This window comes from Humulus lupulus, chromosome 9 (genome assembly GCF_963169125.1).
Source record: "Humulus lupulus chromosome 9, drHumLupu1.1, whole genome shotgun sequence".
NCBI classification, from domain to species: Eukaryota; Viridiplantae; Streptophyta; class Magnoliopsida; order Rosales; family Cannabaceae; genus Humulus; species Humulus lupulus.
The window spans coordinates 179,299,972-179,315,328 of record NC_084801.1 but is presented as its reverse complement, the minus strand read 5'-3'; positions in this window follow the sequence as shown (position 1 = coordinate 179,315,328).

Genomic DNA, 15,357 nt, shown 5'->3' with positions numbered 1-15,357 from the left:
ACTAAACACACCCTCCAGCAAATTCCGCGAGACCAGAATTCAAATACAGATGCCTTAGCCAAACTCGCAAGCGCGAAGGATGCTGACACTTTGAACATTGTGCCAGTAGAAAGACTGAGTAAGCCAAGCATACAAGCGGCCGAATCCAGTATGGAGATTCGAATGGAAGATACATGGATGGCACCTTATTTGGAGTATCTGACAAATGGTACGCTGCCAACAGATAGAAACAAAGCCAGAACTCTACAAAGGCGAGCCGCTAGGTACATACTGGTCGATGGTGTTATGTGCCAAAGAGGATATTCAATGCCACTACTCAGGTGCGTTACACCAGAAAAAGCAAAGGAACTCGTGAAAGAGGTGCATGAAGGCTTCTGCGGGGATCACGTTGGGGGGCAGAGTTTGGCAAAGAAGATTCTAAGGCAAGGCTACTTCTGGCCAACTATGAATGAGGATTCGATGGAGTTTGTACGAAGATGCGATAAATGTCAAAGATTCTCCAAGATTCCACGACCAGCTCCAAACGAATTAAAACAGATGCAAAGTTCGTGGCCTTTTGCAGTATGGGGGATAGATTTGATTGGATCCCTACCTATAGGGAAAGGCGGAGTAAAGTATGCAATCGTAGCGGTCGATTACTTCACCAAATGGGCCGAAGCTGAACCGCTCGCTACCATCACGACCAAGAAAATCCTTGACTTCGTTATCAAGAACATCGTCTGTCGATATGGTTTGCCTAGAAAGATAGTTTCAGACAACGGGACCCAATTTGACAGCGACTTATTCACCGATTTCTACGAAAGACATGGAGTCATTAAAAGCTTTTCCTCAGTTGCACACCCCCAGGCGAATGGGCAGGTCGAAGCCGTGAATAAAACCCTTAAAGACACCTTGAAGAAGAGGCTTGAAGAAGCTAAGGGAGCGTGGCCAGAGAAATTGCCTGAAGTCCTCTGGTCGTATAGAACGTCTCACCGAACAGCGATAGGACATACCCCATTTTCCTTAGCCTATGGATATGAGGCAATGTTGCCTGTCGAATTAGATCCCCCCTCACATCGACGTCTAACATACGACCAGGACCAGAAAAGCCAACTAATGATGGAATCCCTAGACTCGATTGACGAGATACGGGAGAAGGCCCAACTCCGAGTTGCTGCATACCAACAAAAAGTCGCCCGGTACTTTAACTCCAAAGTTAAAGAAAGAAAATTCAACGTCGGAGACTTGGTGCTACGACAAGTTTTCTTAAATACCCGCGACCCTACTGCTGGAGTGCTCGGACCTAATTGGGAAGGACCTTACCAGATTGAAGAAGTCCTTCATCCAGGCACCTATAAACTTGCACGCTTAAACGGAGATCTCGTTCCACGTTATTGGAATGGAGAACACCTGCGCAAGTATTATCAGTGAACAGTCCTTTTTAAAGGACTGGCTTGTATTAATTCTTTCTTTTTACAAGTTTATCAAAGAGGGTTAGCCACGCTATATGGCTAATCGCTCGTATATGTAAGATTCTATTTCAGAATCACTCGTAAAGACATGTTTAGTCCATTTTTAATACGAGATTATAAGGGACGCCAACCTTTGTGAATTTATATTTACAAGTATTTGTTCATTACGTGTGTTGTTTTGCTGTATTACAAGTATTATTTTTGCACACGAACAAGAATGTTCGAACAGGTCATGGTTAAGGCAAGTGACCAAGGACCTAAAGCTCCTCGATCACTTGGGGGGCATATAAGGCACATCGATAACAAAGCATACCATGAGGTATGTAAACACATGAACAAAATGAGTGAAAGCATGCTAAGGTACTTAGAGTATTTTTCAAAATTTATATTTTGTTAAATCATGCCAAAGTACTATGCTATGTTCGGTCATACGAACAAATGTTATAATAAATAAAAAGATTTACTGCCCATGCAGCAAAGTTTAAAATAAAAATATTGTCTTTACATCACAACCTGTGGGTTGTGTAATAAAAAAGAAAGAGAAATAATGGAAAAGCTCAAGAGGAATTTGGGGCCGGAGGGTCATTAGCAGCATTCTGGTTGACAGCATCCTCAACAGCCCCTTTTTCTTCAGCACCAGCCAGCCTTGGGGAAGCAGGGATCCTCGCTCTTGCCTCCTCTTCAACCAGTTGGGCAGTGCAGCGAGCCAGCTCGGTAGCCCTGATATCGTCTGAAAGATAACTGAAATCGGCACCCTGATTGTGTTTCCAGAAGTTGTAGAAACATCGAAGCGTCGTCCTCTTGTACCTTTCCAGATTTTTTGAGTTGTCAAGCTCCAGTTGCTTTACTTTGCCTTGAAGAGTAGCGATGGCATCGTCCTTGGGTTTAAGCACCTATTCCAATCTTCTGATTTCGCGAAGGTGGGTGCGGCTGGCATCTTGATAATCCTGCATCGACTTTATCGCAGCTTCCTTTACAGCTTCAGCCTTCGACAACTTTGTCACCGCAGTGTCCCTCTGTTGAACCATCGCCTCCAACTCCTTGGCGTGCCTGGCCTCTGCAGCCGAAAGCTCCTCGGCTGCTTTCACCTGATACCCTCAATGGCCTTTTCCCTAGCCTGCTCGATGGTAGCTTGGGTGCGGGTGCGGGCAGTGGTGGCAGACAGCAATGCCTGAGGATAGAGGATAAAAGTTAGAACCTGTGGCAAAGACTAAAAGACTGAGGCCAGAAAGATTAAAGAAGTACTTACGCTGGCTATTTCGTTCAAGGTCCTGTTCAGGATTAGGTCGACCGTCATATTTTATGCCTCAACCATTGCATCCTTGACGCGATCATTTTTCCCGATGTACGCAATGCGGTCTTTTGCTGCTCGTACGGCACGGCTCAAGAGTTTGGCCCCAAGGGTCTGTTCCCGCCTATCTTGTTCTCTACTAGGCGCAGCCGGAGGAGGGTTCTTTGGGGCCGGAGGAGGGATCTTTGGGGCCGGAGGAGCGATTGTGAGGCGTAGGTTCTGGCCATTTCTTGAGTTTTTACAGGATATAGAGTGCGGCCAGCATTCTATATCCATTTGGAGTAATTTGGAAGGGGGCGACACCGAAATAATTGGCCACCCCCTCATAAAAAGGATGTAGAGGGAGGTAAGCCCCCGCCTCTAAGTGATACCGAGACCAGGCACTGTATATACCTCCGGGGAGGTTAGCCCTTTGGTCTGCGGCAGGAATTGTAATGGAAACCCCTGTAAGAGGGTATTTCCTGAAATAGTTAGCAACCATCCGAAGGGTCACTGAGCTGGTCGGGGAAGTATACCACTCGACATCAGGCATATTCTGATGGCGAGGGCGGGCCCTAGTTTGGATATTAGGGTCAGGAGCAGGATTTTCTCGACCACTGGTCGAGGGAGCCCTAGCCTGCGAATCAGGCTGGGTAGGAAGGTTTGGACTGTTTTCGGACTCAGGTCTTTTCTTGCCTACGAATTTGGAACGGGCCATTTGAGGAGGAGAAGGACGGGGTCTAGTAGAGGATCGTGAGAAGGGAATCTCGTGAACACGGTCGGCCGGTTGTTCTTCGCCCTCGAGCAGCTGGGCGAGAAGATCGTCGTCGATGGGCCGTTCACCTCCCCACAAATCTGGCATCAATGTCTGCAAACAGAAGAATGGGGAGGTGAGGATAAAGAATTTTTAAAGGCTTTTTAGAATAACGCTGGCCGAGTATAAAAAGCCAAGCTTTTATACAACAGCATTCTAACAAAAAGCTAAGTGTTCCATACGAACAGTTTGACAGACGGATCAGAGGGTGAAAGTAAAAAAAAATTCAAAAAAGCTTTTTCAACTCCCCTTAGGGCGGGAAAAACCTATTTTCCAACTAGCCTAAAGATCGAATTTTTACTTCGATCTTACGTCCTAAAAGTATGATCCTGACTATTAAACTAACTCGTAACCCTTTTTTGCCTACAAAACATTCTACTCACAAGCATCTCAAACTAGAAGTAGATGGACTCAAACAGTCAACATACAGAAGCATGCACCACGAAAATTTGAAGCATAAGAATTCGAAAACTTACCAAGAAAATGATCGTGGAAATGGAAAAAGGGTCTTCGGAGATCAGGGAACTCTCGGGCTGAGTCTTGAAAGTGCAGAAGAACAGTCTCTGGAGAATTTTAAAGCTCTGGTTTTTAGGGTTTCTTGAGAAGGCAATGGCGTGCGTAAAAAGAAAAGGAAGATTTAGAAGGTATTATATAAGTTTGTCTGTGGCATTAAAAGGGTGTAATCATCAATTTCCCTTTTTCGAAGTATGGGGAAGCGGAATGGCCGTCGAATTATTTTTGGGGAACCGAAAAGACGTGATTAGGCGGAAGTAGGTTACTTTTTCCAAGAACACATGAAGGGTTCTGGCACGTAAGGCGGGGTTACCGAAGAGTCCTTCGCTCAAAAGTTTATTTATTGCTCATGATAAATAAACTTGGGGGGCAAATGTTATCCAAAAATTTAGCATTGATGACGTGGCAAGTGATCCCTGGACGCGTGGCTGACACCTGGAAGAGCTCTGCTAGGGTATCGACCAGAGGACGCTAAAAGCAGTAAGCGGCCCAGTCTTACCTGTGACCAGTCTGGTCGATGGTTCCGCATACAAAGCAACATTACTGAGAAGATCTTTGTAAATCCCGAATTTAACTCACACAATCTCCTGAGTATCCGATTATTCAGGAAAGAATATCTGTAACAATCTTTTGTAATCCCCCTTGAGCCTATAAATAGCAAAAGATAGCTCAAGGAAGGGACTTTTGGCTTTTAAATCATTTGAGACTATAGTAATTCTCCTAGTGATATTATATTGTTCTTTAGAGGTTAGTGAAACTCATTGAACCCTTGTTCTTTGATCACTCCTTTGATTCTATATCAATAACAGTCTAAGTGGGCGTAGGTTATTACCAGATCCTGGGGCCGAACCACTATAAAAATATCGTGTTGTTATTACTTTTTGTCATTACGTTCCTCTCTACACATTCATTCATATCAAGCATATTCCGACTCCGTGTCCGTTGGCCAAATCCTGGGTCAACAGTCCCGAGCACGATCCTCAGTCCTTAGCCTTGGAGATAAACCTAGTGATAGTGGCCAATGGGTAATCATCAATTTCTAATCCAAATAAATACTTAGGAGACAAAATCTAATCTCTGGGACCTCGATTTCCACTAAACCGAGTAGTAGAAATCGTCCCGAGCGCCTAGGTTCAAACCCCCGAGCCTCACTATCCTTAAGAACCAATCTAAGGCAAAAACCCCTAGGTGGGCCGTGACCTGTCCCTAAGGGTCGTGGCTTGCCCCCAAGTCAGAGACCAAAAGCCCTAAGCCTCAGGGGAGGCAGGCCGCAACTTACCCCCTAAGGTCACAACGCGCCCCCAAGTCAGAGAGCATTCCCAGGCGTTCTGGGCACGCGGGCTGCAGTGCCCATGAGCTGGGTCGCGGTGCGCCCCCTGGTGCCCAAAATTTATGGGTTTGCTTCACTCTTTCCAGCCAAAACTTCTAAGATAGAAGCCTAACAAACTCCCCAACCAAAATTAGTACTCAAGTATGAGTTTCGATCTTTTAATCACCCAATTTAAACACCAAAATCTTAACAATTATACTAAGGTTAATACCCCAACTTAGTAGAATCTCATCATCAAATACCCAACTCAATTCTACCCAAATGATTCAAGTTTCCCTAACATAACAAAGATAAAACCTTACCTCACTGGCTGTTGAATCCTTTCAAGCTTCCAGCCTCAACTTTAGACATCAAGCTCCAAGTCCTAGCCGAACCCCCTGGTTTCCAAAGCTTCAATTCTTCCAAATTCCTTCCAAAACTCTAGCCTCAAGCTCCTAATCCTTAAGCTTCAAATTCAGCTCTTCCCCAGCTTAGCCTAAGCCTTTGCCCCCCTTCACTTCCTTCAGCTGCTCATACTTCAATCACAAGAGGGAGAGAGGATGAAAATCATGAGGGAGAAGGAAAGTGAGAACTGGGAGTTTCTACCACTTTCTGAGTTAATCCTTAGGATTTTACTGAGTTTATCCTTTGCTTAACAAAAGACTATTTTGCCCCTTAAGCCTATTAATCTTCTAAGGGTACTAAAGGGTAAAATGGTCATTCTGCTCTCAGTTCCTGCTAATTCCTCAAGTGTTCCTAATATTAACCAATTAACCCCGTAATGTCCAATTAATTACTAAACAATTATTCAATATCTAATAATTCCCAAAATATCCTCTAAATTCCCAAAAATACCCCTAGGCTCCCCCCGAGCCAGGTATTAAACCCCGCTATAGATATTTCGCTAATCCGCTCACTAGGACCGTCTCAAGCCATATACTACAAATATATCCACATAATAATGTGGTCTCAAAAATTTATCACATATAATCACTGTTACACCCAGATTTCGAGACCTGAGGGTGTAACATCGAAAGCTGGACTCGTCAGGTGTAAGCTCGTGATGTCTAAAGTGAATGTTCGTAATCCAGGTGTCAAACCCTCGAAGCAAGGTGGCAACCTCGAAGATATGTAACCTCGAAATGACATCTAAGCTCGAAAGACGTAGCGTTGGAGTATATCTATTGTCGGGTGTCTACGGATCAAGTACCTCGAGCTCGGCAAGGGTATGAGCTCGGAGTATAATGGCCTTGGTGGTATTTACCCACTCCGAGCTGGTCTTGGGGTAAAGTGACCAGCTCATAATTTACCTAAAGACCTGGTCCGGCATGATACTGATTACCGATCTCGAACAACGCAATGGGTCATCTGATGAGATGCGGTCCATGCGTTTAAAAGATATTTATTGTTGTAACTCCTATACATTAAAGGGATATTAACTAGTCTGTTATATGCCCCGTGGTCTTCAGGGGACGTTTCCTTGTATATGGGAGTTACAAACTTTAAAGTAATTAAATTTATTAATTTATAGAATAACTTCCTGAAACGTGTGGGATTGGATTCTGATATCTCCTCTATAAATAGAGATGTCATGTACCATTGGAAAGGGAGGAATTTTTGTAATCTGGAGAGAAATTCTGGAGAATTCATCCCTGAAGGATTTCCAGAAAATCCCAAAGTCCTAATAAAATTGACTCGTGGACTAGGCAGAGTTAACTGCTGAACCACGTAAAAAACTCTCATTGTTCTACTGTATTATTCTTCTTTGCCATAGTTATTACTGTTTACGTGCTCTACATTTTAAGTTGACAAAAAACGGCGTCAACATTTTGGTGCTTTCATTGAGAGCCTTAAGCGATACAATCCCTGAACAGATATGACCACGAATGATCAAAATATTCCTGAAGAAACCTATCCACGACGCCCTAGGAAGCAGCCAATGGTAAATCCAGAAACTGAAGAGAGAAGCGATTCCTCCGATTCTCGGGGACCTCCAGCACCTCCGGCCCCAAGGGATGATGAGGACATGTACTATAATCCTGAACGGTACGTCCCCATTAAGGAACTTGAAAACCAACAGTTGAGAAAACAGTTGGCTAAGGCCAATAAGTGGAACAAGGAATTGGCTAGGTTAGCTGTGGAGGCCCAGGCGGCTCAGCCCCCACCTCTGTGTGAGAACCAAGCCCCACCTCCGCGGGACGTGCATGTTCCTCCCCACAAGCCTCATGGGCGACCTCGGAAAAATGCTACCACAAGGAGACCGGAGCAACCTCCGCCACCGGCGGAGCAACCTGCTCCCTCGAGACCCCGGAGAAGTACTCTGGCTAGGGCTTCGGTTAACTCAACTGTAGGGGTACCAGCGAAAACTGGGAATAACCGAGCCCCTGCAGAGGCTCGGACTCAGATTCCTGGTTACACGCAAAATTTTACCGAGCCAACACGAGTGAATTCAGGACCATCCAGCCCCCGAAATGGGTGGCATCCACCGTCACCCATACGATTCCCTCCGTCACCTATAAGATACCCTTCACTGCCTCGCAGGAACGCTCAGCCAGCTCAAGATGATGAGGAAAGGCGTACAGGAAAGAAACAAGGAAATAGAGAGGCCTTCAGGGAGTGGAGAGGCACCCAGCCTACGAGAAGTCAAATGTCTCGGTATCGCACTGCAGAGACAAGGCAGCATGAAAGAGATCCATCTCAGAATAATCATGCCACAAGCCTCGCCAGTGACGACTCAAGAGACACTATATCAGTCAGCGTGTATGATCAAGGTCGAAGAAATACTGGAAACTATAGGAACCGCTCCGACCTACGGGAACACCTGAATCAGAATCGAGGTATTGGTAATCCATCAAACCCGGACTAGAGAGATCACCTAAATGGGCGCAAAGATCCCTTGTGAAGGCGCGGGCTTGGAATTGTGATCAATGATAGCCAATTTCAGGCAAGACCCCCTACGGATCCGGTTCAAGAAAGAATTGATCAACTGGAAAGGGCCTTTAGGCTCTTGCAAAATGATCGAGGTCGGAGTCGGGATGAGAATTCTGATGAGGAGCTCGAACCATTTGCTCCCCATATTTCCAACACTACATTTCCTCAAGGGTTTCGGATTCCTCATGTCCCACCTTTTGAGGGGAAGTCCAATCCGTATGGCCATCTGAGTACATTTAACACCATAATGAGAGCAAGTAATGTGGGTTACGAGCTCAGATGCATGTTATTTCCAGCATTGCTTACAGGACCAGCAAAAAGCTGGTTCGAGAAATATAAAAGACATTCAATCACTTCTTGGGATCAGCTATCAAAGGATTTCAAGAAACAGTTTAGAGCCATGATCGGGGTAAGACTCGAGGCATCAACTCTGACCAACGTTCGGCAACAGCCAGGCGAAACGTTGAAAAGCTACCTTACGAGGTTTAATCTGGAGGTTGCCTGAGCTCGAAATATGGATGACAACGATCATCTAATGGCTGTCCAAGCTGGGGTAATGCCGGGAAGTCCTCTCTGGGACGATATGCAGAGAAAACCTGTGAGGTCCTTAACCGAGTTTAATAGGCGAGCTCAGAGGTTTGTCAATGTAGAGGAGGCGAGGTCAACACTGAATATGACTTCTCAGCCCATAACTACAACGATAAACGTAAACTCTGCCTCGACCTCGGCGAACCCACCAGCTTCAAAGCCTCCTCCGGAAAACCCTTCCAAAAGGAAGAAGAATGAAGGAAGTAACCCCGAGGCAGAAGGGGGAAAGAAGAAGAAGGGGGAAACGTATTTCTCCGTGTACAAAGTTTACACCGAGCTCAACGAGTCTTGGGAGAATATATACTTGGCTAATGAAATCCAGCTCCCTTTCAGGTGTCCAGACCCCATGAGAAATCAGAAGTCCAAGAGGGACTCCAGCAAGTACTATCGATTTCACAGAGACACTGGTCACACTACTGATGAATGCAGGCAGTTGAAGGATGAGATCGAAGGATTGATCTCGAGAGGCTATTTCAGACAGTATGTCAAAAACCAGAGTAACAATCAGCCTTCTTCTAGCCAGAGGGTAGCTGCGCTACAACCTGCTCAAAATAATAATTCTCGAGCAAGAGAAGAAGATAGGCTCCCTCCAATTGATGGAGAAGACGTGATAACCATCTCGGGCGGGCCTCATCTCACAGGGATGGGCAGGAATGCCCAAAAGCGGTATGTGAATGAGCTAAAAACTGGGGACGGGTTCCCCTATGAACCCAAACCTAGAGCACCAAAGTGCCAAAAGATTGAATCTCAGCCGATAACCTTTACCGAGGACGATGCGTCCCATGTTCAGTTTCCCCACAATGACCCACTGGTCATCATTCTCCAGCTCGCGAATATGAGAGTTCACCGAGTTCTCATAGACAATGGGAGCTCAGTGAACATTCTCTATAAGGCCACCTTAGAAAATATGGGACTCGCGCTTCGAGACCTAAAAGCCTGTGCAACGACCCTGTACGGTTTTTCAGGAGAGGGGATTGCCTGTATGGGGTCCATTGAACTCCCGGTAACCTTGGGAGACTACCCAGTCTCAGCAACCAAGATGATGGAGTTTGTAGTAGTGGACCTGCCATCGGCTTACAACGTGCTGCTCGGGAGACCCGCCCTAGTAGGGCTGGGGGCAGTCTCGTCTGTAAGGCATTTGGCCATCAAGTTCCTGACTTCTAGTGGCATCGAGACGGTAAAGGGAGACCAGTTATCCGGAAGGGAATGCTATAGCATTTTCGTAAGAGGAAAGAAGCAGGCGAGCGTACAAGCACTCGTCGTTATTTAGACTAAGGACGGGACGGTCTTGGAGATAGATGAAGACATCGATCCAAGAGTGGAGGAAAAAGCTGATCTCGAACCATTGGAAGAGCTCGAAGAGTCAGATCCCTCAAAAACGGTAAAGGTTGGGAAAAATCTCCATGAAGAAACTAAATAGTAATTAATTTTCTTTTTGAAGGAAACCAAGATGTCTTCGCGTGGTCACATTCGGACATGGTAGGAATAAGTTCAAATATAGTGAGCCACGCGCTGAATATCGATAAAAGTTTTCCACCGAAGCAACAAAAGCGAAGACAACTGGACGTTGATAGGAAAAAGGCCCTAAAAGAGGAAGTCGATAGGTTAAAGGCAAATCGATTCATTAGGGATGCTTTTTACCCCGATTGGGTAGCCAATCCGGTACTGGTCCCAAAGCCCAATGGGACATGGCAAACCTGTATTGACTACTCGAACCTCAACATGGCCTATCCTAAAGACTGCTTTCCTTTACCACAAATTGATCAGCTCGTGGATGCCACAGCAGGGCATGGACTAATGTCATTCATGGATGCCTATTCTGGATATAACCAGATTGCCATGCATGCCCTCGACCAGGAACATATGAGCTTCATAACAGATAAAGGGTTATATTGTTATAACGTCATGCCATTCGGGCTCAAAAATTTTGGGGCCACATACCAACGGCTTGTGAACATGATGTTCTCCGAGAAAATAGGGAACAACATGGAAGTTTATGTTGACGACATGTTAGTCAAGTCTCAACTTAACGATATCCATGTTGATGTTCTCGAAGAATGCTTTGTCGTGCTCCGGAAATATAACATGAAGCTTAACCCTCAGAAATGCTCCTTTGGAGTATCTTCAGGAAAATTCTTGGGTTTCATTGTAAATGCTCGAGGAATAGAAGCTAATCTAGACAAGATCCAGGCCCTGATCGATATGCCCTCACCTCGAAAACACAAAGATGTCCAGAGTTTGACCGGCAGAATGGTGGCACTAAGTAGGTTTATCTCGAAATCTATAGACCGTTGTCTTCCATTTTTCAACCTGCTGAGGGGAGGCAAGGAATTTGAATGGACAGAGGAGTGCGAGTTGGCTTTTTAGGAACTCAAGAAACACCTTGCAGAACCCCCTATACTGTCAAAACCTATTACGGGAGAAGTTATGCACTTATATCTTGCCACTATCGAGCATGCCATAAGTGCAGTGCTCGTACGAGAGGAAGAAAAGGTGCAAAGGCCTGTATATTACGTCAGTAAAAGGTTACTGGGGGCAGAATCGAGATATCCCTTGATGGAAAAGCTAGCTCTCGGCTTAATTCACTCATCTCGGAAACTTCGACCCTACTTTCAAGCGCACCCCATCCATGTACTAACTGATCAACCACTAAGATAAGTCTTGTCTAAGCCAGAAGCTTCAGGTCGACTTCTTAAATGGGCAGTTGAACTCGGGCAATTCGAGATCACCTATCGTCCAAGGATGACCATTAGGGCGCAAGCCTTGACAGACTTCATAGTGGAATGTACTGGTATGACCAACGATGAAGTTATAACCCCGGCCCACGAGCTATTGAAACTTTATGTTGATGGGTCATCTAATGGAAATGGATCAGGGGCAGGAGTAATTTTGATCACTCCTGCGGGAAGTAGATTTCATTCTGCCTTGAGATTTGACTTCAACGCATCAAATAACGAGGCCGAGTACGAGGCTTTACTGGCGGGACTTCGCATAGCCAAGGAGCTCAATGCTAAAGCAATACATTGCTACAACAACTCCCAGCTAGTGGTTAACCAAATTTTGGGAGAATACCAGGCCCGTGGTATGAGAATGGCAGCTTACTTAGAAAAGGCAAAATCAGCATTAGAACACTTCGAGTTCTATGCGATAGAACAGGTCCCCCGAGAACAAAACTCGAATGCGGACGCCTTAGCCCGGCTCGCTACCTCTACCGAGAATGACGAGCTAAATTTCGTACCAATTGAACATCTCTCGGCACCTAGTATTAACGAGCCAGAGCAGGACGTGTGTATGATCGATTCCGAGCCTACCTGGATGACTCTGATAGTTGAATATCTCGAGACCGGCGTCCTTCCGAAAGATCGGAACCAGGCTTGAAAGTTGATGTATAAAATCCCTCGTTATACCATTATGGATGGAAGGCTGTATAGAAGAGGATATTCCATGCCATTACTTCGGTGTGTAACTCCACCCGAAGCCAAGAAAATCATTGAAGAAATTCATGAAGGGTTCTGTGGAGACCATACTGGGGGGCATATCCTATCCAAGTAAATCATATGCCAAGGTTATTTCTGGCCTACCATCAAGTCAGATTCTTTTGATTACGTAAAAATGTGTGATAAGTGCCAACGATTCGCCACAATTCCTCGAGCTCCACCGTCCGAGTTAACTATGATGACCTCTCCATGGCCATTTGCAGTATGGGGAATCGACCTCATAGGCTCTCTTTCGACGGTCAAGGGCGGAGTAAAATATGCGGTAGTCGTTGTAGAAATTCACAAAATGAACAGAAGCTGAAACGTTAGCGACTATAACCTCCAAAAAAGTCCTTAACTTTGTGGTGAAGAACATCATATGTCGATATGGGATGCCGAGGAAGATTGTGTCCGATAACGGAACCCAGTTCGACAACGATCTGCTTACCAACTTTTGCGAAAAAATGGAATAATAAAGAGTTTTTCGTCAGTGGCCCATCCCCAAGCGAACGGCCAGGTCGAAGCTGTGAGCAAGACTCTAAAAAGCTCGCTGAAGAAAAATTTGGAAGAAGCAAAAGGAAGATGGCCCGAAGAATTGCCCCGAGTCCTATGGGGATATAGGACTACGACCCGTACATCGACAGGACATACCCCGTTCTCTCTAGCGTACGGTTGCAAGGCTATGTTGCCAGTTGAGGTCGAAATTCCCACAATTCGAGCCCTCGCTTACGATCAAGCCTTAAACCACTCTCAGCTCGAAGAGACTCTTGACTTGATCGAAGAAAGAAGGAATGAAGCTCAACTAAAAAATGCTGCATACCAACAGCGAGCTACCCGGTACTTCAACAAAAGAGTTCGGGATTGAAAATTCGGTGCAAGAGATTTAGTGCTAAGGCGTGTATTCTTGGCCACGCAGGATCCAGCAGCTGGCGTGCTCGGGCCAAATTGGGAAGGACCCTACCAGATAGAATCAGTCATCCGACCCGGTGTTTACAAGTTGGCGAGATTGGATGGAAATCTAGTACCCCGAGCATGGAATGGCGAACACCCCTACGACCGTACTATCAATAGTATAGGAAAGATGTTTCCTGTAACCATGCTTGTTTATCTGTACTATTTTTCTATTGTTGGATTCTGTCAAATAAAGGTTGATTTAGTTTAATATGCTATATTTTTTGCAATCTCTCTTAATTTAATAACCTATGGTCACACTCATAGGATATTAAGGGGGCATTAATGGTATATATACCATCAGCTTGAAAAATAAAATAACATATACGAAATACATACAAGTGTTTGGATATAACCAAATGCACGAGCTAAGATAGTTTAGATGTAACCAAGCTATCAAACAAAAAAATAATAATAAAAACGTGCAAGTGTTTGGACGTAACCAAATACGTGAGCTAAGACAGTTTGGATATAACCAAGCTAGCAAAAAGATAAAATGTTTGGATGTAACCAAATATGCAAACTAGATTAAAATTTAAGTGTATGGATTAAAAACCTAACACGACCTTAATAGGTTTGGAACAAACCAGCTAAAACTAATCGGAAGTAAGTTGGAACATAACCCACTTCGTGTTAAGCCGAGATCGAGGCTAGAATATCTTGCAAAACAATAGTTTCAACCTCATAACTTCGGAGAACTAACCGAGGACGAGAAAAAGTAACTAAAAAGCAAGATATAACTAAACCGTTTGCATTACACACCATACAAGTACTTTCAGGTGCATGGTTAAAGTAATATCCGACCTTGATAAATAACGAGATCGGAAGCGGATAATTCGAGCAAACTGTGCATGAATGTATTGAACCTCGAGCTTAAATCCAAACTATGTTTGTGTGATTAAACAAGCATATATGGCTCTTTAATATAAAATGTGCAAAAATATTCAAACTGAGAAATGTAAAGCATATATATTAAAAGGAAGTCAAAAAGAAAGAAAAATTGTACTAGCCCTATGGGCAGTAATTAAAAGAAAACAATTACAAAAAAAAAAAAAGAGTATTGCAGTCCCGAGCTTTATTCAAAGACTCCCAATGCTCAGCGTCGAAACCACCAAGGCTCTGACCCACCCGAGACAGGATATCCGAGCCGAGTATAGCTCCGTGGGCCCCAGCAGCATTGTAAATCACGAACTCATCAACATGAGTACGGATCGACATCATGTGTGACTTGGAAGTTGAGGGCTTCTTCGGGGGTGGGCTGAGTGCTGGGTGGACTGTGACCGACGGAGGCATGGAAGAAGTGCCCAAGATGGATGCTTTGACCTGGGCAGTCAGGTCCTCGGCTGTGCTCGCAGTAGTCAGAGCTGGTGGAGGAGTCTTCTCAGTGCGCTTAAGGACTTTGGAGGGTCGGTCCGACCTCCACGAGCCTCTCGGGCGCTTACTTTTTTGAGCCCCCTCACCACTAGTGAGCACGACATCGAGATCGGAATCCATGGCACCTGCACAATTGCAATGAAGATTTAGCATGGTGCTAATAGACAAAGAATAAAGGAATAAGTAAAGAAAAACCTATCTGGAACTCTCCCCTGAGCTCGTGCTCAGCGACCAAGAAATCCATCTATCTTTAGAGGAGGCTGGGGGAGTACCTTCCCTATAGGTGGAAGTCAATCTTGAAAGGTCCCTATAGTCATTAGTTCCGTACTGAACGACTACTCCATCCCACACCTCGTTCAGGCTATACATGGTGTCGTATTTCCCAAGCCAGCTATCAAACCTCTGTACCCTATCATCTACCCAAGACCATATATAGAAATGATCCCTATCATCCTTACATAATACTAACCTATCAGGTTTATGTTTTAGCAGTGAGGGAGATCACATATTCAAGCTAAGGATGATTGTACCTTGCTCATCGGAGCCCGAGCTCGAGACCTCATCGTTGGCATCATTCCCCGATTGTGGGCTCCTATGGCAGGCTAGAGATGGGGACCTCGTATCTCTTCTCGGGGGGAGGTTTCCAGTTGGCAGAGGAATAAGCTCCCATCGGGCGTATT